Raw genomic sequence first — 25,765 nt, forward strand, 5'->3', positions numbered from 1 at the left:
AGGAAGAAAGAAAGAAAGAAAGGAAGGGTTGGAGGGAGGAAGGAAGAAAGAAACAGGGAAACAGCGATCAGAAAGGTGTTTAAATCTAGCTCATGATTCTGTGTCTCGCTCCTATTGGCCGAGCAGGATGTGGACTCTGTCCTGGGCTCAGCTGATATGAGAAGATGCTTTGGGAACAGCTCAGCGGGATAAGAACAGGGCAGAGGGATCTGAGGAGAAAGCATGGTGTGCTCCATTGAGCAGCGGTGGGCAGTCCAACCGTGAGCTATTAGTTCAGCACGTCAAACCAGCAGCAGCTCAGGGAGGGGGTGTGGGGTGAGATGTGGGAGAGGGGGAGACATTGTCAAGTGGATCATCAACAGCTATTATCGAACAGACATGAAGGCCCCGACTATTTTCAGAGAGAAAATGTGCCTTTCTACCTCATTCCTGTACATAAATTGTATATTGTTGCCTGTCCACATAATAGACAACAAGACAAAGCGTGAAAATGCATATAAACTGACCAATTCCGAGGAACACAGCTTTGTATCCCTCCTCCTTTAGCGAGAGGAGCATCATTTCATCCTGGCCAAGTCCTCTGTCAGATGATCTGAAAGAGAGTTCAAACAAGGCATATCAATAGCGGCAAACCTCAAAAAAGCCCCAGAAAAGACGAGAAGCTCATTTGAAGGCGCGTAAAATCATGTCTGTCTGAGATTGTGGGAGGGCGCCTCTGAATCCTTCTCGTGTCAGCGATAAACCTTGGTGAGAAAGTCTCTGTTCTCTGAAAGAAAAAACGAAAAAGGAAGGAACAATTAAAAAAACTAATGAGCAGATTAATAAACGAGCAAAAATGAAGAATACAACAGAAAAAAGCGAATAGAGGAAGGAGAAACTAAAGAAACAAACGTGAAACGAAGAAAAAAAAAATTTTTAAGAAAGAAACAAGTAAGGTCATAAAAAGAAAGCAACAAATTGGGATGTAACAAATGAAAGAAAGTAACAAAGGAAACTAACAAAAGAAAGAAAAACAAAAAACAACCAAAGCAACAAATAAACAAAAGTAACAAAGGAAACTAACAAATAAAAGGAAAAAACAACAACATAACACATGAAAGTGACAAAGAAAAGAAACACATAAACAAAAGTAACAAAGGGAACTAACAAATGAAAGAAAAACAACAAACAACACCTGAAAGTAACATAAAATATCAAACAAAAGCAAGCAACAAACGGATAAGAAAGAAAGAAAGAAAGAAAGAAAGAAAGAAAGAAAGAAAGAAAGAAAGAAAGAAAGAAAGAAAGAAAGAAAGAAAGAAAGAAAGAAAGAAAGAAAGAAAGAAAGAAAGAAAGAAAGAACGAGAGGGAGGAAAGAAGAAAGCAAAGAGGCACGGAAAGAAAAAATAACAAATACACACAGGAAGGATAAACAGATACATTGAAATAGAAAAAGAGAAATATAATAGCATGACATGAAGGGAAAGAAACAGAGAAAGAAGTGTAACATCGTGTCTTTTAGCATGACAGGAGGGCGTGTGTAAATCCTTCTTGTGTCAGCGGTCTAAAAAGTCTCTGTCGTCCTTCAGAGCTCAAACATGAACTCCCCTCGCTCCTGTATCTGTTTATAGGAACTGAAGGGCCATGCAAATGTGTCATCTCTCCCCCTCCTCATCATCTCATCATCTCTAGATCTCCAGGAACTCTGCAGAATGGAAAAAAGAATTTCCTGTGTGAAATGAATCCTGAGCAGGTGTGCCGGATGACGACTATTGATTGCCCTTTCCCGCAGCTGAAGTGTTCAGGAAACAAACAGACAAGTGCACACAGCCCTGAGGTGCAGCCTCGCCGCCGTCTGCCACCCCTAATGCAACTTTTAATTGTTCTTTATTAATGCGGCTGACATTTGGGCCACTGAGCCTCTCCGAGACCCCTGCGCTTCCCGGCTTCAAAGGGGGCAGGCGGGGGTGCGCGGGGCCACGGAGAAGAGGATTGGGGGTGAGATGGCTTTCATTACCTTGACTCCCAGATCTTTCATCAAATCCACCTCAAACTGAACCACGTCGTACGGCAGGCGGAATTGCGGGAAGAGCTGCGAAGAACAAGAGAGGAAAAAATGAACCGAGAAACAGATAAAAGGAGTTCCTCAAAGAGACGAGAGTTCCGTCTCTGAAATGCTCTCTGTTTTGGGGTCTCCGGTTGGGGTGGTCGAAATGCCAGGGGTCTCATTTCTAGTCTCTTCTACCGCATTGGGCATTCAAGACCCTCTGCGTGCGATCGACATGCTGGTTAGACTAAACAGCAGTGAAGATACGAGAGCACGTAATTGATAACCTCGTCCCAACTCGGCATTTGAGAGATGAATATTCCCAATTACGGAGAACATTCATTAATTATTCTGACCTTCTACAATGTGCCCCATATTGATTGCGGCTGGCCGGATCAACAATGCCCTTTAGTGGACCGGCTTAGATACAGGATGAGAATTTTGAGCATGAACCGCAGGTCGGAGTAATTACACACCTCAGTCCTCCAATGAACTTCTGCTTCTGAAAAATAGTGATGTCATCGTACCCCAGGCAGCCAGGAACGAGGTGCAGCTGATGCTGGTGGGGCCAGAGCCAATCAGAGCGATTTTCGAGTGGTAGGTCTCCTGCATTTGATCCGGAGGTGGGAGATCAGGATTCCTTTTTTGAGGAACACCCATTTGCTTGAATACCTGTATAGATGTAAAAAGTACAGTAGTACTCATGTAATACTGCTGTTAACAATCAATCAAACGTGTAACTCTGTAGTGTACATCATGTACTGTTCCAGCTGTTGGTACAAGGTGGACTTGATGTTTGGAGATCTCCATATACATTTGGTGGTACTAATGATTAATTGATCAATAATTGTAATGATCAATCAATTACTAATCAATTAATAATATTCCTTCAAATGTATATCCCTATATAGGATCCCTATAAATGTACTGTATATTTGTAAATGTAAAATCTCTGCGAAAAAAATGCATAGCTGTTTGCTGATCAGTCCTACTAGTTAACCAGCATGGTCCTACAACTAGTTGAACAAAGCAATCCAATCTTGCTTTTCTTATCCTAGTAAAGAAACACTATCAAACCAGCATCCATATTACTTTGATGGTCATTTAGAGGCAACAATCGCATTCCAATCCAAATTGCTTAATGTCTCCATTAAGAAACTCTTTCTGATACACCACAAGCTTTGATAGTCTGCCCAGTACACAAACACCAACACCGAGTCCAAAATGCTCCTAATATGCTGGAGGAAATATAACAAATCCATTACACACATGAATATAAAAGCCAATGCCCACTCAGAAGCGCTAAGACAAAAGCGCCTCAAAAAAAGCCATTCAGATCCTCAGAACAAGAACTAAATGAGGGGACAAAGAAATAAGAAATTACAGAAACTCATTCATTCTCGCATTCGACGCAGATGAAGACATCAACATAAAGATAGTTAGCAGATACATAAAAAAACAGCAAGTTATCCAAACAGGCATTAATGAGGCGCCTGTGGCGTTATATCCATTACAAGTTGTAAAACGGGAGGGCTGATGCTTTGTCTTCTTAATAAGATTAGCCAGATCCATACGTAAAAGCCTGCATTGTTAATACAATACTATGCCTGAACAGGCAACAATATAGGTGGTATTAATACAGTTATTCATGAGTTTCATGAACTGTGAAGCCCAAATTGCTACATGACAATGCATTTTTAATAATCCCTGAGAGCAGTTAAGAGACTGTGATATTATTGCGGTTTCAATGAAACAAGCAATGCGGCAATTCAAGGCGCGATCTCGTCTCTACAGAGATCAGCATGGCTTCATCTGAATGATGGGTTTAGGACTACATCTGAAAAGCAGCGTGGCAGTATTCACAGAGGTAAAAGGTGCCTGGGGAACATTAGCTCCAAAGATGTGACAGCAGAGCACTGACGTGATGCTCTAGAAACCAGAATAGCAGTAATAATATAAAACGTCTTGTCTAACAAAAAAAGGAATCACAGGATTAATGGTTTTCTATAAGTCAAGAGTCTATAGACTATGCTGATATATAGAAATAAAGGAAATAATACATACATACATACATTAAAATGTAAAAAATGCTAAAACAATTTGTCAAACACCATAAAACAGAAAATGCACATTGGAAATAGGGGTGTCACAATATCCCGATATTGTCAATAACCGCGATCTTAACAGTCACGGCCTAGTGATATCGTGATAATTATACACATATGATAATATTGTAAATAATTCACACCCGTTTAAAGTTTTGCCTTAAGGGCCAAAAACTCTGTAAGGTTTCAAACTCTTTAACGTAACACTCGAATTTTAAGTGCGATTTGTTGGCCAAAAAAAGGAGAAAACACAAAATAAAATTAAAGATGAATTTGACTGAAAGCATTATTTGTTCGTTTTAAAAAGTAAGGAGTTGAACTAGATACCGTGATAACATTGCGTAATGAGTTTTGACCACGATAATAGTGAAGCGAAAATCTGATATTATGAGAACGCTAATTTGAAACAAGGGTTGTGAGATACTGAAAACGTATTGCAATACCTTGCTTAAGAATGTGATCTACTCTATGCAATATGATAATGCTTTAAGTTTGAACTATAATTTGTCAAATTAATTTGAAATGATAAATTGTATTTAAACACTGTAATGAATACAACCAACATCCATGATTAACATTCTTTCAGATCACTGATCATCTTCCACACTCATGCACACACAGGCGTTAACATTTGCATGCTAGTCTTAAATTACTTATAGTTAATAATCCGGTTTTTGCTATATGCACATTTGCAATATTTCAATACGTTATATATATATATATATATATTGCAGCCCTAATGGGAACTGGCACAAACAGGTGTTTGATGTATTTTCATTAATCAGAATAGCAGGTATGGTTATCAGCCGATAATTTCATGGTAAAATAGTGTTTGCTTATTCAGCCTGGTTGATATATTCACCACTTTTCATTCATATGCAATGAAAGCGTACAGTGAGTTGGGCTTCACTATGAAAGCTGCCATAACACACGCAGTTTCTGCCAATCTCATATTAATCTTGAGTACCTATAGAGTAGTATTGCATACTTCGTATCTTCGAAGAATATTTGGTTTGATCACATTTATAAAATGGGAGATACAGCGGTACGATTATTTCCGGAAAAATACAACCACCTGGGGGTGTACATTATCCCTGCATAACTGTTGATTCACTATAAGTTTGTTGTTTACATTATGCACGTGCGTAAACAAAACACAGACATATGACTGAGTTTCACTTACCGCATGCGGTTCATGGCCGGTATCTTTTAACGCTGGGACCGCTCCATCTATCAGTTTCAAACGATCTGCAAATCCAGTATCATATCCACCGTTTATGTAACATCCATCACTGAAATGCCGTGAACAAACAGACACAACTAAACTTCACTATCGCAAGATAAACGAGCTGCAGCTGCAGGCCCACATCGCAGCCAATCTTGACGCAGAGCAGCCAATCTCGATGGTAAGCGGGTCGCTCGTCGGTTGGCGCGTGGGCAGGCTCTTTCTTTCGCCTCGCCGTGCTTTTCCAGGAGAATTGCCCAATAAAAGGAATAGGATCCCTGTTTCGTAACTGACTTATAAAAAACTTTCCAAAACAAGTTGGAGTGCTGGGGGAGTGTATCAAGCACAGAAATACTACGTCATACGTCCAACTCGTTTTTTGACAAGTTGACCATGTTAAGCATGAGAAGCCTGCAAGTTTAACATTGTAAATAAGTCAGAATGCATGAAACACCGTTGCATGCCCCCTTTAAAGTTGAGTAAAAAAATGACCATTTTCATTTTGGGGTAAACAAGTACTTAAAACTTTTACTTCCATAAAAGCCAATTAGTCTCACAAGTTCAAAGTCCGATCTGAAGGGTAAAGGTAGGAGGAAAAGATAATTAGCATTGAGGTTTTTTAAACAACACATTAAGGGCAAACAGAAACTGAAACTGGCACGCCTCTGGCACAGATGTGGGAGTGAATGAAACTCCTCTAAAGATGCTAATGTGCTTTTCCTCCTCTGTACACCAACTCCGCGTCTCTCCCGTAATTGAAAAAAGACACCAAGTTATCTCTGATTGCAGGCCGACTGCAGGAGCGGCCACTGAATGACGGTGGGCCGCGATATAGCCGCTCTTTCTCAGGTTATCTAATTATCGGCTCGATAACCAGACTGACCTCTCACATTTAAGTAGAGAGGAAGTGCCACCCAGACAGAGATGTCTAATAAGTCACGGCAGAGGTGGGCGGCACACGATAGAGGCTTTTGTAATTGCTCCTCTTATCTGTCAGTGGGTAATGAAACTTAGCATGCCACGTCGCTTCCTTTTTTAGCCTTTGGTGATGGTGTGGAACAGGTGGGGTCATGTGACAAAGGTGGGTGGAAATGAACTGTCGTGCTAATAGTTGCAGCTCCCAGAAATCAGTTTCAAAAAACACACAACCTCTGAAAGCCTGTTAGAATTGCAAACAAATTGCTTAAGGTAAAGAAAAATAAACCCTCAGGCGAGAGACTGTAGGAGCGAGCGGTTTTTAAATCACATTCTTTGTTGAGATTGCTCTCATGTACATTCACGAGAAACCCTGAAGCTTTCAGAAGAGCCACGAGAGGTTTGTTATATAAGATCGTAACATGCATGCTTCTTTTGTAATGAAATAATTGATTTACTTTCAACTCGCATGTCTGAATGGGAATAAATGACTCGTCCTCTGCTTGTGAAAATGTTGAATTCCAGAAAACAGTTTAGGTTGAAAATTTTGGTTCCAGAAAAATATTATTTCCCAGAATCTAAAATAACTACATTGTACAAGTATGTACGGCTGCACAATATAATATATATCAAAATTAATGAATTCTGCAAAAAAAATAAAAAACGACAAAAAAACATCAATAATTTAAATGGACAGTTCACCCCCCATTTACTACCATAGTAGGGAAATTAAATACTATGGGAGTCAATGTGGGGGGGGGTTACTGACATTCTTCCAAATATCCTCCTTTGTGTTCAGCAGAACAAAGACATTTTTACAGGTTTCATTTTTGGGTGAACTATCCCTCCAAGTTGCCTGTTGGATTTAGGATGCTTGGAATCAAAACTTATTTTAACCTATTCGTTACTTACGAATATAACTGGGTGCTTTATTTCACTATGATACTTTATTTCTTTATTTATTTATTTCATGATCCGACATATGCCAGTTGAACATTCAGTACAGGAACAACCAACGCCAACAAATGGAGTTTGTTGGCGTCTGTCAGATAAGTTTAAATTAGTTTTTATGAAGAGCACACATGAACAGAATCATAGGTCAAACCCACACATTGTCATGTCTTTAATTAGCTATTCCTTTAATTAACTAATCATTCATTTGCACTCAACATTGTGCCGCATAACGCCCACATTAATGACAGCGACAGAACTCCACAGCAAAATTAAACACAAAACTAAGTTGAACACACCTGAAGTTTTAACTTTCTTTTCATAGGACGGAAAGGATGACCAAACAAGTTTAGCAAGTTTTACTTTAACAGCGTATCTTTTAAGCACAAGAAGAGCAAGCAAGTCTATTCACAGATCTATTTACTGCAAATGTGCTCGCCGTATGGTTTTAAAGCACTCCCTGCTCGCTTCTTTCGTTTTTCCTCTGAACATGAAATGCGGTTCATCATTTTTTTGCGTTTTTGACATGAAAGATCAGCCACTTCTTTGGTTTTTCCAAAGGCTGCATCTTAAAGGAACATTACGCAGAAATGTAAAAATTCTGTCATCATTTAACTCAACACCCAACTTCTTCATGACAGCACATGCTATCCGACGAAACATGGAATGAACCACAGCATCCAAACACACCTGACTGATACTAATACACACTATTCTGACAGGGAACACTTCTTCCACAGAATTTTTTAGGAGAAACAACCCTTAAGCAATCCAATGAGTTACTCATTTACTTGCAAATTTCCCTCAAAATTCAGTCCATCCATCTACCTGACGGCACACACATGGTTTTTCACTCAGGAAAGCCCCCAAAATGACAATACAAATTCAGTTTGACTAAAACCTGATTTGTAAAAGCTCATTATATGGAGATAAGGAAATGAAAATCAAATGGAAACATAATCGCGATGGTGGGAATGATTTTCTCCTTGCGAGTCTTTTGGAGCTGTGATGTCGCAGTTAGCGCACATGCCCCTGACATCTTGAGCTATGGTGCCTATATGGGAACGATAAGTTTGAATCTGACAAACATCCCTTCTGTCCCCAATAATTTCCTGTTTACATTTACAGTATATAGATGCATTTGGCAATCTAAATCTCAATTTATTTAAAAAGCACAATTAAAATGTACTGTACAATTCAGAAAAAAACACAATGGGCCTCATTCATGAAACATCTGTAAATATATGAGTAAATTCCAAGAAATTTGCACGTAAAACAGACCTTCTCGAAAACTTTGGGTTTGACGCACCATTTACACGTGGTATGGAGAAGGTGTACATTTCGTACCAACTAACATTTTGAAAATACGAACAACGTCATGAATCCGAAAATTACCTTAGAACGACTTTACGAACGATTTACACAAAAATTCGTTCTGCTCGTGTATCAGCTATGAGACACATTGGTTACAAACTTTTGGCCACAGTAACCGTGTAGTAAAAGTCTGATGTTGTGACAAAGGGGTAGTTCACCCAAAAAGGACAATTCTGTCATCCTTCTTTCACTCTCATGTCAAACCTTTCTATAAAGAAGATATTGTGAAGAACGTTGGTAACCGGGCAATGGCGGTACCCATTGACTTGCATTGGTTTTGTGTCCATTTACATTTGCTTTTATCCAAAACGACTTACATTGCATTATATTATACACTTGTTTCTAATTATGTGCTATCCTTGGGATCCATCCCATGACCTTGGCGTTGTTAGCGCCATGCTCTAACCACTGAGCTACAGGAAAGCCATACAGTGTCCATACACTAAAAGTGAATGGGTACGGCCGTTGTTCAAATACCAACATTCTTCAAAATATCTTGTTTTGTGTTCTGCAGAAGAAAGAAAGTCGTACAGGTTTGAAATGACAAAAGAGTGAGTAAATGATGGCAGAATTGTTAACTTTCACTTTAAGCTATACTGCATTCTATACTGTATATATTTATTTTTTTACACTCCCTGTTACTCTCTATCGTATCCATCCAATGAAATCATTCAAATATTAAATATTGTATATTTGCAACGGAGCCCCACCTCAGTTCCAAACTGCTGTAGTCCACCAATGCAAACACAGAGATCCGATGTGGGACACACCATTCTACACGTCAGACCCAACGGCTTGTCAGAGAGAATCGCCCGAGCCGCCTCATAATAATTCTGCAAAACAGAAACACAAAAGCTTTGTTTATGCATTTTTTCGAAGATGCCTTATATTGACCATGACAAATATTTGTGCCCACCCTACACCCCTTTGCCCATCAAATATCCTGTTTCACACATCAATGCATCCCGTTACAAAAGTAAAACGGACAGTGATCAAGAACTCGATGATCTACAATTCCAGTCATGTACGAGCCATGCAGAAAGAAAACTTTGTGATAACGCCGCATTACAAGGTTAGTTCAGGTTGGTTCTGTTCCAGGTATTTTTCACCCTCGCTCACATCTTGTCTAACAGCCCCATTCTGACAGTAATCACCCGCTGACTGACATGTGACTAAAGGAAGTCCTCGCTCTGAAAAGCAAGAGGTTGGAGCAACATCTCTCTTCATCAGACAGCCTTGAATTAAGGCCAGAGCGTCTCAACAGCGCTCTCTAAATTCACAGAATGTGCAGAACGACGAAAACCTTGACAGAACAAGGGCGCAGAGACGCAGTGTTCCTGGCTAAGCGCGTGTTAAATGCGAGGGCCTTATTCAAATGCTGATTGTATGAGTCTCTTTTCCCGCTTGGAATGAATGACTGATACCCGAATGCGCGGTCGGGATGCATTTGTAAGAGCCGGCCTAGCGCGGCTTTAAAACGTTCCCTACAAAAGTCAAACAAACGAGCACAAAAACTCATTATTGCCGGCGAATAATTCACAGCATCCAACAGCAGTACTCTTATTAAAAGCATAACTCAAAGTTCAGCGCGGCGGTTCAGACGCATTCTGCACAGATGTCGCATTACTTCGGCTATGACGCCGGCGTCTGTCAGCCTGACAAAGAGCTCAGGTGTGAAATCTTGTGTGATCTGGGCGTACACTCTTTTAGGCGATTTAAGCTTTTATACAAACCATTTGACCTCTAGAATGTGACTTATTTTCAAGTCGAGCTGAATATTCAATAAGAAAAATGCATAACCTAAAACAATGCAAAAACAGCTTTTTTTGGTTTCATTACATAAAGTTATATTTTCACTCTGAATGGTCACAGTCATACTATCAATAGACAAAATTTTCAAGGATTTTTTTATCTATTCAATTCAACTACATGAACTTCTCGTTTTGCTTTGATCCTGACAGCATCACACACATATATAAAAGATAGGACTTATAACGCCGGTTGAAATCCCAGCAGCCTGTTCGAAAAAAGAAAATCTAATCAATTCAAGAGCACTCTACAGTCAGAAAGAAAAAACACATGACATTTCATATTCATATCATTTGAAATGTAAACATTAATACCATAATAAAAATGCCTTTTCCTACAAAAATACAAAAGATATGAAAGTCATATATCTTATATTAGGAACCTATAACGTAAGGGAAAATATATGAAAGGTGATGCGCTAGCTAATAGTTTTTCCTTTTGCTTTATTTGGTTTCCTGTTTGTAACTGGGTTTGTACGTCCCTGAATAAATATTGATAACTGATTTGTTTACGGGGGGCATAATATAAAATATTGGCACAACAAAATGCACTCTAAAATATTTTTAATATAAAAATATTTTTATATTTTTGCCCCAAAACTCGAAAATATGTTTAAATAGGACCTGAAGCATACCTTGTTTGCAAAACTGGTTATGAAGGGCATTATGTTCAGATTGCTCGGGCAGTTCTTTTGACGCGGTGCGTCCGCACACTTAAAAAACTTGTAAAAATACACACAGATCACACTTGAAAACCAAAATACAATGCAAAGTTTTTTACAGTAAGAACAGACTCCAAAGCCAAAAGTGAGAACTTTATAGCGCCGCCCCGCAGGAACACCACATTTTATCCAATTACAAACGCTCTACGGCACCCAGAGGAAATCAATCGCCGGTTTGGCGCCCGAGGAATTTTCTTCCAGCGACTACAACTCAAACGGCATTCATGACACACCAGTTTTGAATGACAAATAGGATCATTTGGAGACGCCCAATTAAATATTCATGCCCAATCAGAAAGGATGTGGTACGCTTGGCCTCTGGATGTGAATGGCGTGTGACAGAAGGCAGCCGACTGGGGCTGCTGGGAAGGGCGGGGGTGTGCCACTGTGGCTCACCATCATTATTTCACATTTTACAAACACACAGCTGTTTAAAAATTCAGCACACTAATGACTTCAGATGATGTATCAGTCATTTGGAAGAGTGCTTTTTCCTTTACAATGAGCACAGCGAAAAGGGTGGATGTACAGTATTGAAAGCATGCTATACAGTATATGCAGATCTTTAAATGTCACCATTTTAAGCACTGCTATTACAGCCACACAGGACAGACGGACATAACTGGCCACATCTGGCACTGTTTTTTTAAGCGTCCACCACAAATGTTGCTTTAAATGAATAGCTCCCCCAAAAATAAATACCATGTCAGATGTTTATGACTTTCTTCAGTTGAACATATCAACACATCATTTTGTGTTAAAATGCCATCGTGTTATCTTCTTATATGGTACTAAATTTATATTTTGGGTCTTGCACGTCTTACTATATGACAACTAGTTACTGGGCCCACAAGAACCAATAAGATTTGTGCCACCATAATTTAATTAAAGGGATACTCCACCCAAAAATGAATTACTCATTGTCAAGTTTTTGCAAATCTGTATAAATTTCTTTGTTTGGTTGTACAGAAGAAAGATATTTGGAAAAATGTTAGCAACTGAGATTTCTGGGGCACCACTGTCTACCATAGTAGAAAAAAATGATCGCATATTTTTGTTCTGTTAAACACAAAAAATATATTTCGAAGAATAAAGGAAAACAAACAGTTCTGGGGCACCCTTGACTACCATTTTTTGAATACCCCAGAAATCTCAGTTGCTAACATTCTTCCAAATATCTTTCTGTGTTCAACAGAAAAAAAAGATATACAGGTTTGGAACTTGGGGTTGAGTAATTCATGACAGAATTTTCATTTTTGGGTGGAGAATCCCTTAAAGCGCTTGGATCTGTTTGTTTACATTTCCATTTCACTAAATAAGCTCAAACTATTAAAAACTTTCACTCACAAACACATTGTTTCACTTTAGAAGATATTTATTAAACCCACTGGAATGCAATGGATTTCTTTCATGATGCGCTTTTCTTCATCATTTTGATTCCCATAAAGGAAGATACAGTAAAAATAAAATTTTAACACAAATTTAAAATATAAATGAGTATACTGTATTTGTTTGTATTCACGTTAAGAACGTCATATACAGACACAGAAAAACAAAGAGACCACTGAATTATTTTCAGTTTTTCAAAATTTACTGTTTCTAGGTACGTTTAAGTAAAATGATCATTTTTGTTTAATTCATTTCAACTAGTTTCTCCTAAATGCCAAATGAAAATATTGTTTTTATTTGCTCTTATTTGCAGAAAAATGACAAACTGGTCAAAACACCAAAAAAGAAGCAATGTTTGCAGATCTTGAATGTTTTACATGTATTTTGGGATTAGATCCAAAATAAATACATGATGGAATAAGCTTTTTACAGTTTACATGCGTGTTTGCATTCTCCCAGTCATTCACATTGTTGGGTGACTTAATGTCAATTTGTTCCTGTTGAAATTCAACAGAAGCTGGACTGAAAATGACAATACATGCTGATAATACACAGAGAAATTCGGATTAAACGCGAAACTGGAGTAGTCTTTTCACTTTTCCTCACGGCTATACATCTGGGATGGCAAATGGGTGAGTAAATAACAGAATTAATAAGAGAACTTCCATTTTTTTTCTTAAAATCAAAAAGCTGTTCAATGCAAGTAAAACATATTTTCTTCACAAAAAAAATTCTAAAAACAATCAGCTTCATTTAGCCGCTTTTTAAAACATGTATGGTCAAGATCAGGTTTACCCAAAACAAGACAAGAATACAGGATTTCCTTTTTCTGTTCAGGCAACACAACACACCGAACATACAAAACCCCGTAAGCACTTCAAAAGCCACCTGCACATTGAGATTCGCACACACTCACATACACACACATCTGAACGTCTGTAATAATCCAGTCTCACAATTCTCAAAGCTCGCTGTGGACTAGAGTGCACGAGGCTTCCATTAATACCACTTACTGGGGTGACAGTGGGGTAATTACTGTAGTGCAGAAGCCAGGTACCCACGCCACCAAGGACCACACAGAACCGCCGACCCCCCTCTTCTAAACCAGAGAGGCTGATCATAATTTGACATTCGTTTTAACCTGTTTTCCTTCATTTGCTCATAGATTATACTTAGCCTAAAGGATTAGGGATATTGTGGGACTCTTTGCCGGGGAAAGGGTTTAGGGGTTTGACAGGACTGAGCTCTCTCACACACATGCACTCTCAGACGCCGGTGAGATGAAGTCTGATCTCTGAGGATGCCGGGCCTATCGCATCTTCTGATCTGCACACAGATGATTAATACAGAGAGGGAACATGAAGCAGCCGCAGGAACATAAAGCCATACTCGCATAAATCTCTCTCTCTTCGTCATCTCCGCTCATTGTAAAGGAAAAAGCACTCGTTCAAATCAATGATGCATCATCTGTTGCGACCAGCGCTGTATGTAGCTTAAAAACACACCTGCAAAACATGAAACGACGCACTGGTGCGTATTCGGCTTTATGTTCATCTAATACATTATAATTTTGAAATGGATTCTAGTGGACATAGCATGAAAAACAGGATTTTCTTTCATCTTCTGCAATAAAATTGGTCGATACTAGTCATCTGACATTCACAAATCAAAGCTACCTCTCCAGTTTACCCAATGCAATCGAGAAACATATCCATCCATCCATCACTAGTTCATAGGTCACGTCGATAACCACACATCTTAACCAGTCTAATCTCGCTAGAATTCATAATTATTTTACAAGGTGGCTAACCGGTAAGAATTCGTACAAAAATGTATATTTATAAGAAAAATGAAGCAATAATGCCGAGCTTCTAAACCTAATATCACTCAAAGTGATAGTTCACCTCAAAATCAAAATTCTGTCATCATTACTCTTGACATTTCAAACACGTATGGCTTTTTTTCTGCATTTTGAAGAATGTTGGTAACAGAAAACCATCGGTCCCCATTGACTTGCCCTAGAATTCTGTCCATACAATGGAAGTCAATGGTGACCCAACAGTTTTTGGTTACCAACATTCTTTCAAATATCTTCGTTTGTGTATTGCAGAAGAAAGTACGTCATACATGTTTAAAATGACAAGAGGGCGAGTAAATGATGACAGAATTTTCTATTTTGGGTGAACTATCCCTGGGTGAACTTACTAAAACATACAGTACATATTCATAAAAAAACGCCATGAGATTGTGATGGCTTAACATCAACATGCATGAAGTTTTACTCATAAACGTACTCACATAGAGGTTAACAAATCATAAAAGTGGCCATTTATATTTCGAGGTCTTAAAGGAAAAGCAGAAAAAGCAGCCCGCTTGAGGGTCAGGGAGAAGGGGAAAAATGGTAAATGGTAAAACTAAAAGAATCGTTTGCTGTGAGAAACCTTGACTAACGTTACAAGTGAACTTCTGGGAGAAAAAATGCAATAACGTTAACATAAAACCACGAAGGTGAGCCGTTTCGGGAGGCCAAAACATCTAAATGCATTTATAAAAATGCAACCTAACAGATCAAATTGATCTGCGAGAGAGAGGGCACCTTCAGCTGATTGGCGAGATTTTCCTCTCCTTTTCAAAAACTGTAGCTCGGGGAGAAAAACGGGGTGAAACGAGAATAAAATAACCTATTCCGTCCTCTGACACCCCGGCGCTCCGGCTGCGGACAGGAATGCCATTGTCTTTTTCTCCTCCCAAGGTAACATTAAAGACACGGCACATCCAGACACATTTTAGACCCTCATCCGTCTCCCCTGGCCAGCAGCCCAAGTGCTTAGCAAATGTCAACAGAAAATAATGCACACACAAAGGCAATCTTATTTGTTCAAGAATTGCTCTAGGTCACAGCAATTCAGCTGGGCTTTGAGAGTGTCATTCGGGAAAAGAGTGCCTGGCAGTGAAGTGCATTAGATACAGCGCTGGGGCTTTTCCGAGCTTTAACGCAATCGCATGCGTGCACTATTTCTCCTTTGTTTCCTTTGCGTTTCTTATTGCCCTTCCAAAAACATAATCCGGTGAAATGAAAGGAGCTGTTGATTAGCAGACCACCGCGACTTGATTTATTCCCTCTCTCTTATCATTCCACAAGAGTAATAATCTGGCGTTCCGGTGCTTTCCGTGATGACTGCATTGTGGGCTCTAGCATGTACAGGTAGCTAGTCTCCTAATTCATTGTTTTCATTAAATCTCAACTAAAACGAGGCGGCAAGGGGAAAAGTACAATTCAATAAAACCCGGGCCTCCCAGGATTTGCAATTTTAATGATTGCTTACCTTTATGAATTAGTTGTCGCCGCAGATTTAGCTCTTCGCTTTTTCTGGAAGAAACTAATAATTTTGCTCATAATCTTGGAGATACGGGAAACATTATCTTCTTTTAATCAGGCCTGTTTTAGGAATCCAACAAAGGACTTAAAAACCCAGTTGAATACGGCATTGAAAGCAATCGGGACTAGAAAAAAAAAGCTCTGGGTATTTTGCTTTCTGTGTGGTACAATACCCTCTCCTATCCAAGTTTATTGTGCGGAGATGAATATAACTGAGATTCATTGACTGGCTTCAACAAAGAGTGTGAACTCATCCGCTTTGGGGTTTTAAAACTAGTTTGAGAAGTCTTGATTTCTGGCTTAACCAATAAGGGCGCAGCTCGTATAATGAAAATGTATCACGCCAGATTGGAAAGTTTGTGGTTCACAAATGGTAGACACTAGACTGAATCTGGTTAGCGTTCCTGTCCCCCCTTCCCAATCATATCATATCAAATAAAAACAGAAAAATGCCAAAAATTTAAACATGACCTACGCTGAGCAAACAACAAGATTCAACCTAATCTCAATGGGATTCGTACGAATTTTTCGAGGTGGCTAATTCGTATAAATTCTTACGATGTGAATCGTGCAAAAACCTATGATTATTAGTAAAAAAGCAATACTTTTAAGTCCCTCCACTAAGCCCACCCCTAAACCTAGCGTCACTGGCGCAAAAGCAAATTGTTTTAAAACGTACGAATAAGATTGCATAATTTCATACAAATTAGCCACCTCGTAAAATTGTCCTGAATTCCCATGAGATTGTGTTGAGTTTAAGGGCCTTTTCACACCAAGCACGATAACTATAAAGTTAAAAAAATTATTCTTAATTCATGAGAATGGTGGATAATGATCCATTTAACAATAGTTATAATACACAAGGAATGATATCGCTGGGATCATTGCCGAGCAATTTTTACGAACTCATGAATATTAAAACACAGACAGTCAATCAAAATCCAAATTTAAATGGCACATTTTAAAATGAAATACTGCATGCAAGCTTAGAATAAACATAACAATATCATTGTTTGGTATAGACGCTACTGTAGTTATCATTGCAGTTATCTTAACAGGTATCGTTCTTGGTGTAAACGCACCTTTATACCACAAGAACTGTCTTACCATTAACAATACTTTTTAATCACCATGTACATTAAATTACATATTATGTCATTATAAATTATATAACCAGGGCTAGAAATGGGGGGAACGGGGTCCAAGGAGTAAATTTCAAGGTCCACCTCAAAATGAAGTGGATTTCAGTCTTTTATCTGTTAAATGGCCCCTAAACACCATGCACATTTCAAAAATGCATAAAGCATCTATAGTTTAAAACATAAATACAAATGTCCACAATAGAAGCCCCTTAGTGAATCTCAACCACTTCCACCAATGGATATAACAAAAAATTGCATATCAACAATGGGATTAGCATCCTTGTACAATGAAAAAAGATTAAACCAATATGCATCAAGCAAAAATAAGTAAGGAATAATTGACGACGGGCTGTTCAATTAATCGAAAGTTAATGCACACCCCGAGGTGGTAATGCGGCCACGACGCGAAGCGCGAACCTTGGGTGTGCATTAACTTTCGAAAAATTGAACGAACCGGAGTCAATTATTCCGCTTATACCACGGAGACCGCGCGCACACCTACGCGTTTGCAGTAATGTGACAGTAAAGCTAAGCCAGTGATAATAAATGATTTAATCCTCGTATTGTTTCCATCTTCAGCAGCAAACTTTTGAAAGAGTAGGTCTATCAAATTACATTTGTTATCGGTTATAAGAAGCATGAAGAGGAAAACGAACCAGTAGGCTATCAGTGTTTATTAATGCATTTTGTTTTTCTATTTAGTTATTTTATTCATTCGATTTCACTATATGTATTTCTTGTTTTTGAAATGCTTTGTTTATTTGAAACGAAACCGCACACGTTTCCATTAACAGTAAAGTTTGACATTATAAACGTCAGATCAAGAGCAGGGTGCGGAGATGGCCTGTAGGCTACACTATCACCTTTCTGTTGTTGAAACTTGGCGAAGTGATATGGAACTGTAATGCGGTCAGCAGACCTGGAACACCTTCATAGGTGTGCATTTACTGAAAGTAAACTAATGCATACCCCCATAGAACGTTTGTCAACCAATCAGATTGAAGCATTCAACAGCCACGTGGCATAATGAATTATAAGAAATATATAAAGCTACTAATCTTAAGCACCCTCTAAACGTATCGGAATCGCTCTATTGCTTTATAAACTCAAGAAAGAACTCACAGACAGTGAATCTGTCTGATAGACGCAGCTGTGTGGGTCTACGGGCATCTGGATGCAGGTTTAATGATGTCAGCAGTGCAGCCCGGCCGGGGACAGGTGGTGAGAGAGCGGCAGGTGAGGCGAGATTACTCTGTGCACCGAGAGCTAGGACAGCAGCCGTCAAAACTGTCAAGACCACCCGGCCTGGTTCTGCCCGGGATCAGGGGGATATCCAACAGCTGCAAGCACAGCAGACTGAAAAATCAAGAGCGAGAGACCCGGCGTGTGCCAGTGCTGCATGCGTGTAAAATCTCAGCCTAAGGGATCATATGCGTTTGATTGACACATCACTCAAAGCTGTCGTTCTCGATAAAAGGTGTCAACCGTGACAATCCTAATCTAGCCACAGCTAATCTAAATATAAAAAGCCTGCTCGGATGAAACAAACTGTTTACACAGTTTTCAAGTGTGCAGCCATCCAAAGAAAATCCCTTTCGACGTATTAAAAGTTCAACAGAATGAAATGCTCGGCTACAATGGCAACACGTAGATGGTGAGTGTGTAGGATCTGTCAGGATGGACGAGTGAGGTTAAACGTACATGCCCACTGCACAGATTCACCTGTCAACTTAATTGCTTTGACACTTGCATTTTAACCAATTAAAGTGGATTCGGAGAGCGCCCGACAAGAGCGGGCCTGATGGTACATTATAGTTTGTATTTATGAACACGTCAAGCTATCTGTATATATATTTTTATGAACCACTTTTCAGATAATAGTCTTCGCCAGAGGTGATGCACCATTTAAACTTCAAAGACGGATGTTTTAGATTTAAATGAACTGACCTGGGATCAGGACGAGTTTGGCGGTAATGAGCAGAGGTAAATACAGAAATGACCTCTTCACTGATCACTGTGAACTGAAGGATAACACACACACCTCCACACAGGAGGCAACACCAAAGCATTCATTTAAAATAAAAACAAAAACGACGGATTGAAAACTTCGGCCTTAAAAGCATAAATCTGATAGGAAAGTTACAGAACGCCTGTTCTTAAAGGGACAGGTCACCCAAAAATAAATTCTTTCATTATTTACTCATTCCAAACCTAGTACCTCTAATAAATTCCATTTATTTACAACAAAAATTCAGAAAAACTGCAAAGACCCATTTTAAAAGGCAAAACTTGAGCCTTAATCCCTGCGCTCGAGGGGGGTTGAATACATCACCTCTTCACTACAATGCATTGACAAAGGTCACCCAAAGTCCTCTCAAGGTCCGGGCCATTAGAAATCCTATTGAAATTCATATATCTACTCATGTGTGTGGAGATGCTTTAAGGCAATGTTTACCCCCAGCCAGGTTCATCAATCTCTCCCCGTCAGAGGGAGAGGGGTTAACGGCACCCGCGCGTAGTCCGCTGGCCAATCGCAGCAAATCAGCACGTAGACAGATGACCGTCGTTGTGACCGCGTGAGTCATAAGCTTGCATTAAGGTAACGGTCGGCCATCCCTCAGCGCTCTGACAGAGCGGATGCGGCTCCGCTGACTGATCGGACACCGGAGAGACAGAGAGAGGTTTGAATAATATGGGGCGCTGTGGGGTGCGAGGCAGGGGGCATGACTGAGCATTCATTAGCCCCTTAACTAATGCTTCATCTGGACACCGTATCCCTGACCTTCACCGTGACCCCTGAGACCACCTTCCCTGCCCGTCTCATCACCTGGGGACTCTCAGAGGATGTGGAAACAGATGCAAGATTTTGCCTGTTTGCTTACTATGTATTTCTATACATAACAATCTTCAGAGGTGTATAAAGACCTTACATAAATTAAGTGTTATGTTTTTATTACCTTAGAATGAGCTATTTCTATCTACATTCACCACGGGTCCCCTTACATGGAATTCACCATGTTGTTTCTACAGTAGCCCTAAATGGACAAACTGCGGGTTCATTAAAAAAGAAGTGTGGGTTCATAAATACGTTATCTCCTTCAGCAAAGACGCGAGAACGTGACGACATCTTAGTTCTGTGAGAGCCACCGTAGTGCTATGAATGGGGGGGAGCTGTGGAGTGAGCCATTGGTTGCAATTTGCAACCTCATCACTAGATGCCGCTAAAATCTTCACATTGCTCCTTTAAGTATGTTTATGCTTAAAAAATAAAACAAATTTGAAGTAGGCTTAAGTACTTAAGAGGCAAAACTTAATTCAAGTTTTTTGTTCTTACCCCATTGGAAGACATTTTTAAATTATTCAACGCATAAACTTTTCTGATGACTTTTTAAAGAAAATAAGACCTAATATCTTAGAAAATGTACCTTGATTTAAGAATTATGTATTGCAAAACAAGACGAAACACATTATTTTCCGCATTGAAAACTTTCATGTACTTCCTGTCATATATCTATACTGTCCTGTCAAAAATAAACACGTAAAAGATCTAAACAAATATAAATATATAAAATAAATAAATGAAATGTGTTTCCTTAGCTTGAAGTTATTATAGTTTTGATTTTAGTTTTTATTAATATTTCAAATTAGCTTTTATTTTTAGATTTTCATTTTAGTTCAAGTTTTAGCAATTTTGGTATATGCTTTTGAAATTTTATAATTTATTGGTTATTTCTTATGTCGCTATATAAGATTAATGAATTTTTATTTTAGTGTTATTTTAGTTTTTGTTTATTATTATAATTTTACTGCTTTAAACTTGTTTTTGAGGCAACGTTTAAATTTTTCCTTGACTTAAGTAAAAATACTTTATTTGATTTCAATGAACAGGAACGTTTTCAAAGTTTTAATTTTAGTAAACTAAAATAACCTTGGTTTGAATCATGTTCAAAAACAGGATTGTATGGGTTAATGCCCATGCACGTCAAAGCAAACAAACAAGTATAAAACAGGTAATTGGTTTATGCGGCTGCCAATAAAATGTGTATTTTTTATTAAGCAAGAAAACCAGTAATCACAGCGTTAGATAAAAAGTTGTACTCTAACAAGCCAAAAGTTATCAGAACATCACATCCAGCCTGAAAGAAAAGTGATCACATGAGAGGAATGGTTAAGCTATGTTATATTGCTTCCTGTAGCTTGGAGAGGATAAGAAGAGCTTCTGACGGGTTTACATTTCCATCAGGAGATTAATGACCTTATTGCCTAAATTTATTCTCCTGCACTTGTTTTTGGCCAAAAGGTTTATGGGTATTCATTCTGAAGGTCTGATTCGTGCCGCGTGAAATTGGCGAAGTGTAGCTAACCTTGTTAACTTCCGCAATTAAAGTCATGTCGCAAGCTTATTTCCCAGTGATTATACACCAAACGCCCTGGATCACACATAATTGAGGGAAGGAACCTTTTCCATCTTTACCAATCTAAGCTGAACACACACCTCCGCCACCCTGGCGCCTTACGACAGGGTCTGTTATAAGCTCCTTTTATATTTGCATTTCTAATCATATTTGCTTTTATCCTGTTTTTGTCTTGTTAATTAGCAGGTAAAATCGAATTTACGCCGGTGAGCCGCGGCGGGCAGCAAACGGTGAACAGCGTGACATCAGATAAGTCCTATGAGACAAAACCACATTTCAATTTGATTTCACCTGCAAATCCCAAACAAGCAAACAACAGCTTACATCTAAAGCGCTGCGAGAGTCAAAACTCGGACAAACATGCATATTCATGTGTTTAGGTGTAGGGCAGGTTTCAGCAGATCTGCGTTTAGTCGAATTCACGGTTCCAGAATTCAGAGTCGTCACTTTTTATACATAAATATACACTCATTAGGAGTTTTGAGTTTTCACTTTAGTGTTTAAGAAATCTGAAGGAAGAAAGAAATCTTTCTGCATAACTTGTTTAAAACATTATATAACTTTGAAAAATAATATTCAGTAAAACTAAGTAGGCCTATTTAATTGGTTGATAGGTTTTGATTGGTTAGATTGTTGGTGAGGTTTTTTTAGATTTGCATGCACCTCCTATATCGTATACGTCTGTTATCGTATCCTCCCGGTCTACATTCACAATCCCAGCGACTAACAGACAATTTTCCATAAAGGGAATTTAATTACATGCTATTTTGATGCTGTTTGTGCATCTCTGATAATGTATTTATCTGTGAGCTGCTTAAATATTGCTTGGAATTAGATTCGTTGAACATTCAGTTCACTGTAATCCACCTCTATCTCTTCTAATGAAGTTAAGCAGATTAGGAGAGAGTTTTACACCAGGTTCTGTCATCTCAACACACTGCTCAATAAATCTATTCTTGCACTGTGAATCAGCGAGATAAAAGTGGATGAGAAATTAATATAATACACTTATTATTTTTTAAATATATAGGACTTAAATATAGTCACTTGTGGAGTTACTTTATAACCAAAGTTGTAGGCTTGTGAGAACGTGAAAGAGGATGAACAACTAGCTGAACTACATCAGACATGTGGCGGAGGCCTTTCTCTCTCCTGCAAAACACAAAAGAAGATATTTTGAAAAACTTCAGTAACTAAATACCATTGACCTCCGTTGACTTCCATTGTATTGTGTAGACACGCAACCACTCACACATTTCTCAAAATATCTTTTGTGTTTCACAGAAGAAAGCGTTTTGAACAACATGGGGGTGAAGAAATGATGACAGAATTTTCATTTTTAAGTGAACTATCCCTTTAAGACCCATGGAAAACTTACCATGGAGTGGTTGTTAGGGTGTTGCTATGTGATTGCTAAAGTCCATTTCTATGGGGTTGCTAGGTAAACGCTAACTAGGTCAAGGTAAATCAGGTCATCCGCTTTATTTAAAATACATCAACAACCACTAACCCTACGTATGAGCTACATCAATTGTGATGCTTTAACAAGGACAACCGAAGAGAAGACAACAATAACGAACGGCAAGAAAAGCTCACAAACATCGTGCTCCAGAGAGTCAGATTAAACACTGACAGGTTAGCCAAGCGAAGTTTGCTCGTGGTCGCCATAAAGCTGATCTCTACCCCCGAGGGAGGCCTTCTCCTCGCGCAAATTAATACCTCAGAGAGGCCGACCGAACGGTAGCGATAAACTCATTTGTTCCCCAAATAATGAAGAATGACTTCCCCCCCAATCCCCACCGACCACCAGTGATTGGTCCTTGGCACATCTGTGACTGTTGCCATAGTGACCTGGTCTTACCTCACCGCTTCCCGAAGTGCTCCGCGCTCACTCAAAGTCGTGTGTTTGATGTCGTCAAAATTGTTCTCCAGCTTCATGCAGCTCTGCAAGACAGAGAAAGAGAAATGAGATGACATGGGGCGTGCTGTTTGGATGTTTGTGTGTGTGTGACACGTCTCATTGATTAGGACTGTTAGGCAGACTTTGAACGTAACCTACTCAACACATCATCAGCGAGACAAACGCACTCCACGCTTTCACACAGATTGTGCTGCGTGATTCATCAGATATGACACGGATAACTCCTGGGCTTGTATAAAGAATCAAAGCGTTCTGGGGATTGGACTGTAGTTGTCATGATAATCGGCCTCTTCAGCCCCCTGACCCCTGAAGGAAAGTGCGGGGTTTGAATGAATCCTGTTGGACATTCGGGTAATTATTAACAGACACTATTTCCCAGAACTCCAGATATGCACCACATCATAAACATACTCACTCATAAGTCATAGTTTGGAAATTTGCTTTATAAATTCCTTTGTTCTGTTGAACACAAAAGAAGATATTTCGAAGAATGTAGGAAAGCAAACAATTCTGGGGCACTTTTGACTATCATTGTAATTTTTCCTACTATGGTAGTCAATGGTGGCCAATAACTGTTTAGTTCCAAGCATTCTTCCAAATATCTTTCTCAGTGCTCATCAGAAAAAAAAACATTAATACAGATTTTATGAACATGTGAGTGAACTATGATGGTTAAATAACTTTAAACTGGGCTGGATTAGACATGATTTCGGCCTTTCTGTGTTTTGGCAACTGGCATCAAGCTCGAGCTATGCGGCATGATTGGCTTTTCTTGGTGTTTAAACTTACAGTAACATGTAATGCGATTACAACAGTAAACTTGAACGTGAACAATTTTTTATCTATTCAGTTTACAGGTGACAGCTGGTTCCCACTCCCATTTTGACAGCTCACATCAATCACAAACTCCCTGACCAAAGAATTGTATAAAAAACTGAGCTTTCTTTAAAAAAAATAAAGGGATAGTTCACCCCAAAATGAAAATTATTTTGTTATGTACTCACCCTCAAGCTGTTCCAAACCTGTTGAACACAAAATACGATATTTTGAAGAATGTGAAAAGTCAAACAGTCCTGGGCCATTTTGGGTGTAACTAGTTACTAAATAATTAGTTACTGTAATTTAATTACAGTTACTTCTGATGTAATTAAACTAAATACTGTGTGTAATATGTGTGTGCAATAGTGGAATTGACATCAAAATTCAAAGTCTAACTTTAAAACCCATGCTTTAACGTACAGTATAATTCTCACATTTGTGATACTTTGGTCAGTTAATAATACTACTTTATGTAGTTTTATATTATTTATTTGAATGAATTAAAAGAGCCGTTTCATGTCTATCCTTGAATCACTTAACTAATCAAGGTTGATGTAGAAAATAAAAAGTAATTAGTAATAAGTAATTCAATACTTTTTGGAGAGAGTTATTTCTACAGTAATCTAATTATACTATTGAATATGTAATTAGTAACTAAAAATTACTTTTTCAGAGTAATTTGCCCAACACTGGTCCTGGGGCAACATTGACTACTTTGAGTGAACTATCCCGTTAACCTTATTTAAAGGGATACTCCACCCAAAAATGAAAATTCTGTCATCCTTTACTCGCCCTCAAGTAGTTCCAAACCTGCATGAATGTCTTTGTTCTGGTAAACACAAAGGAAGATATTTAGAAAGAATGTCAGTAACCAAACAGATCTCATCCCCCATTGACTCCCATAGTATTTATTTTCCATACTATGGCAGTCAATGGGGAATGAGATCTGTTTGGTTACTGACATTCTTTCAAAAATCTCCCTTTCTGTTAATACGGGGTAAGAATAATAATGAGGGCAAACATTGCCTCACATTTTGAGTCGTGGCCTAATGGTTAGAGAGTCGGACTCGTGACCAGAAGGTTGCCGGTTAGATTCCCAGGGCCGGCGGGTAACGACTGAGGTGCCCTTGAGCAAGGCACCTTACCCCTACTTGCTCCCCGAGCGCTGCAGTGATAGCTGCCCACTGCTCCGGGTGTACGTGTGTTCACCACTTGCTGTGCGTGTGTTCACTACTCTCTGGATGGGTTAAATGCAGAGGTCACATTTCGGGTATGGGTCACCATATCTGACTAATAGGTCACTTTCACTTCTACAATGAAGTGGCTTTTACCTCATGTATTTTTGTTTTGAGGTATGCAAGCACTTTCCAAAACATGAAGATATCGTCGCTGTCCTTGTGAAACCTCATATCAATATTTTGTGATTTTTATTTTTCGTCAATTCAGCGAACAGTGTGGCATCTATGCATGTCTTTAGTTCCAACGTTCATTTGACAGACATACAAAGAGTGAAAACCTCTGTATGTCTCTTATTTGTGGAAATACAGGTATGTATAAACCTGTTGGGTAGAAAG

General features: G+C 38.9%; 1 protein-coding gene across 1 annotated transcript in view; it reads right to left on the reverse strand.

The window, feature by feature from the left end:
• The window catches only part of dpyda.1 (dihydropyrimidine dehydrogenase a, tandem duplicate 1), a 154,578-nt gene that overhangs the window by 100,188 nt on the left and 28,625 nt on the right, over positions 1–25,765 (reverse strand). The window contains 5 exon segments of the mRNA XM_057322035.1: positions 507–1,684; positions 1,997–2,071; positions 2,503–2,698; positions 9,307–9,429; positions 23,313–23,395. The gene's annotated coding sequence lies outside the window, so the exon portion shown is untranslated.

This window comes from Triplophysa rosa, linkage group LG23, assembly GCF_024868665.1.
Source record: "Triplophysa rosa linkage group LG23, Trosa_1v2, whole genome shotgun sequence".
NCBI classification, from domain to species: domain Eukaryota; kingdom Metazoa; phylum Chordata; class Actinopteri; order Cypriniformes; family Nemacheilidae; genus Triplophysa; species Triplophysa rosa.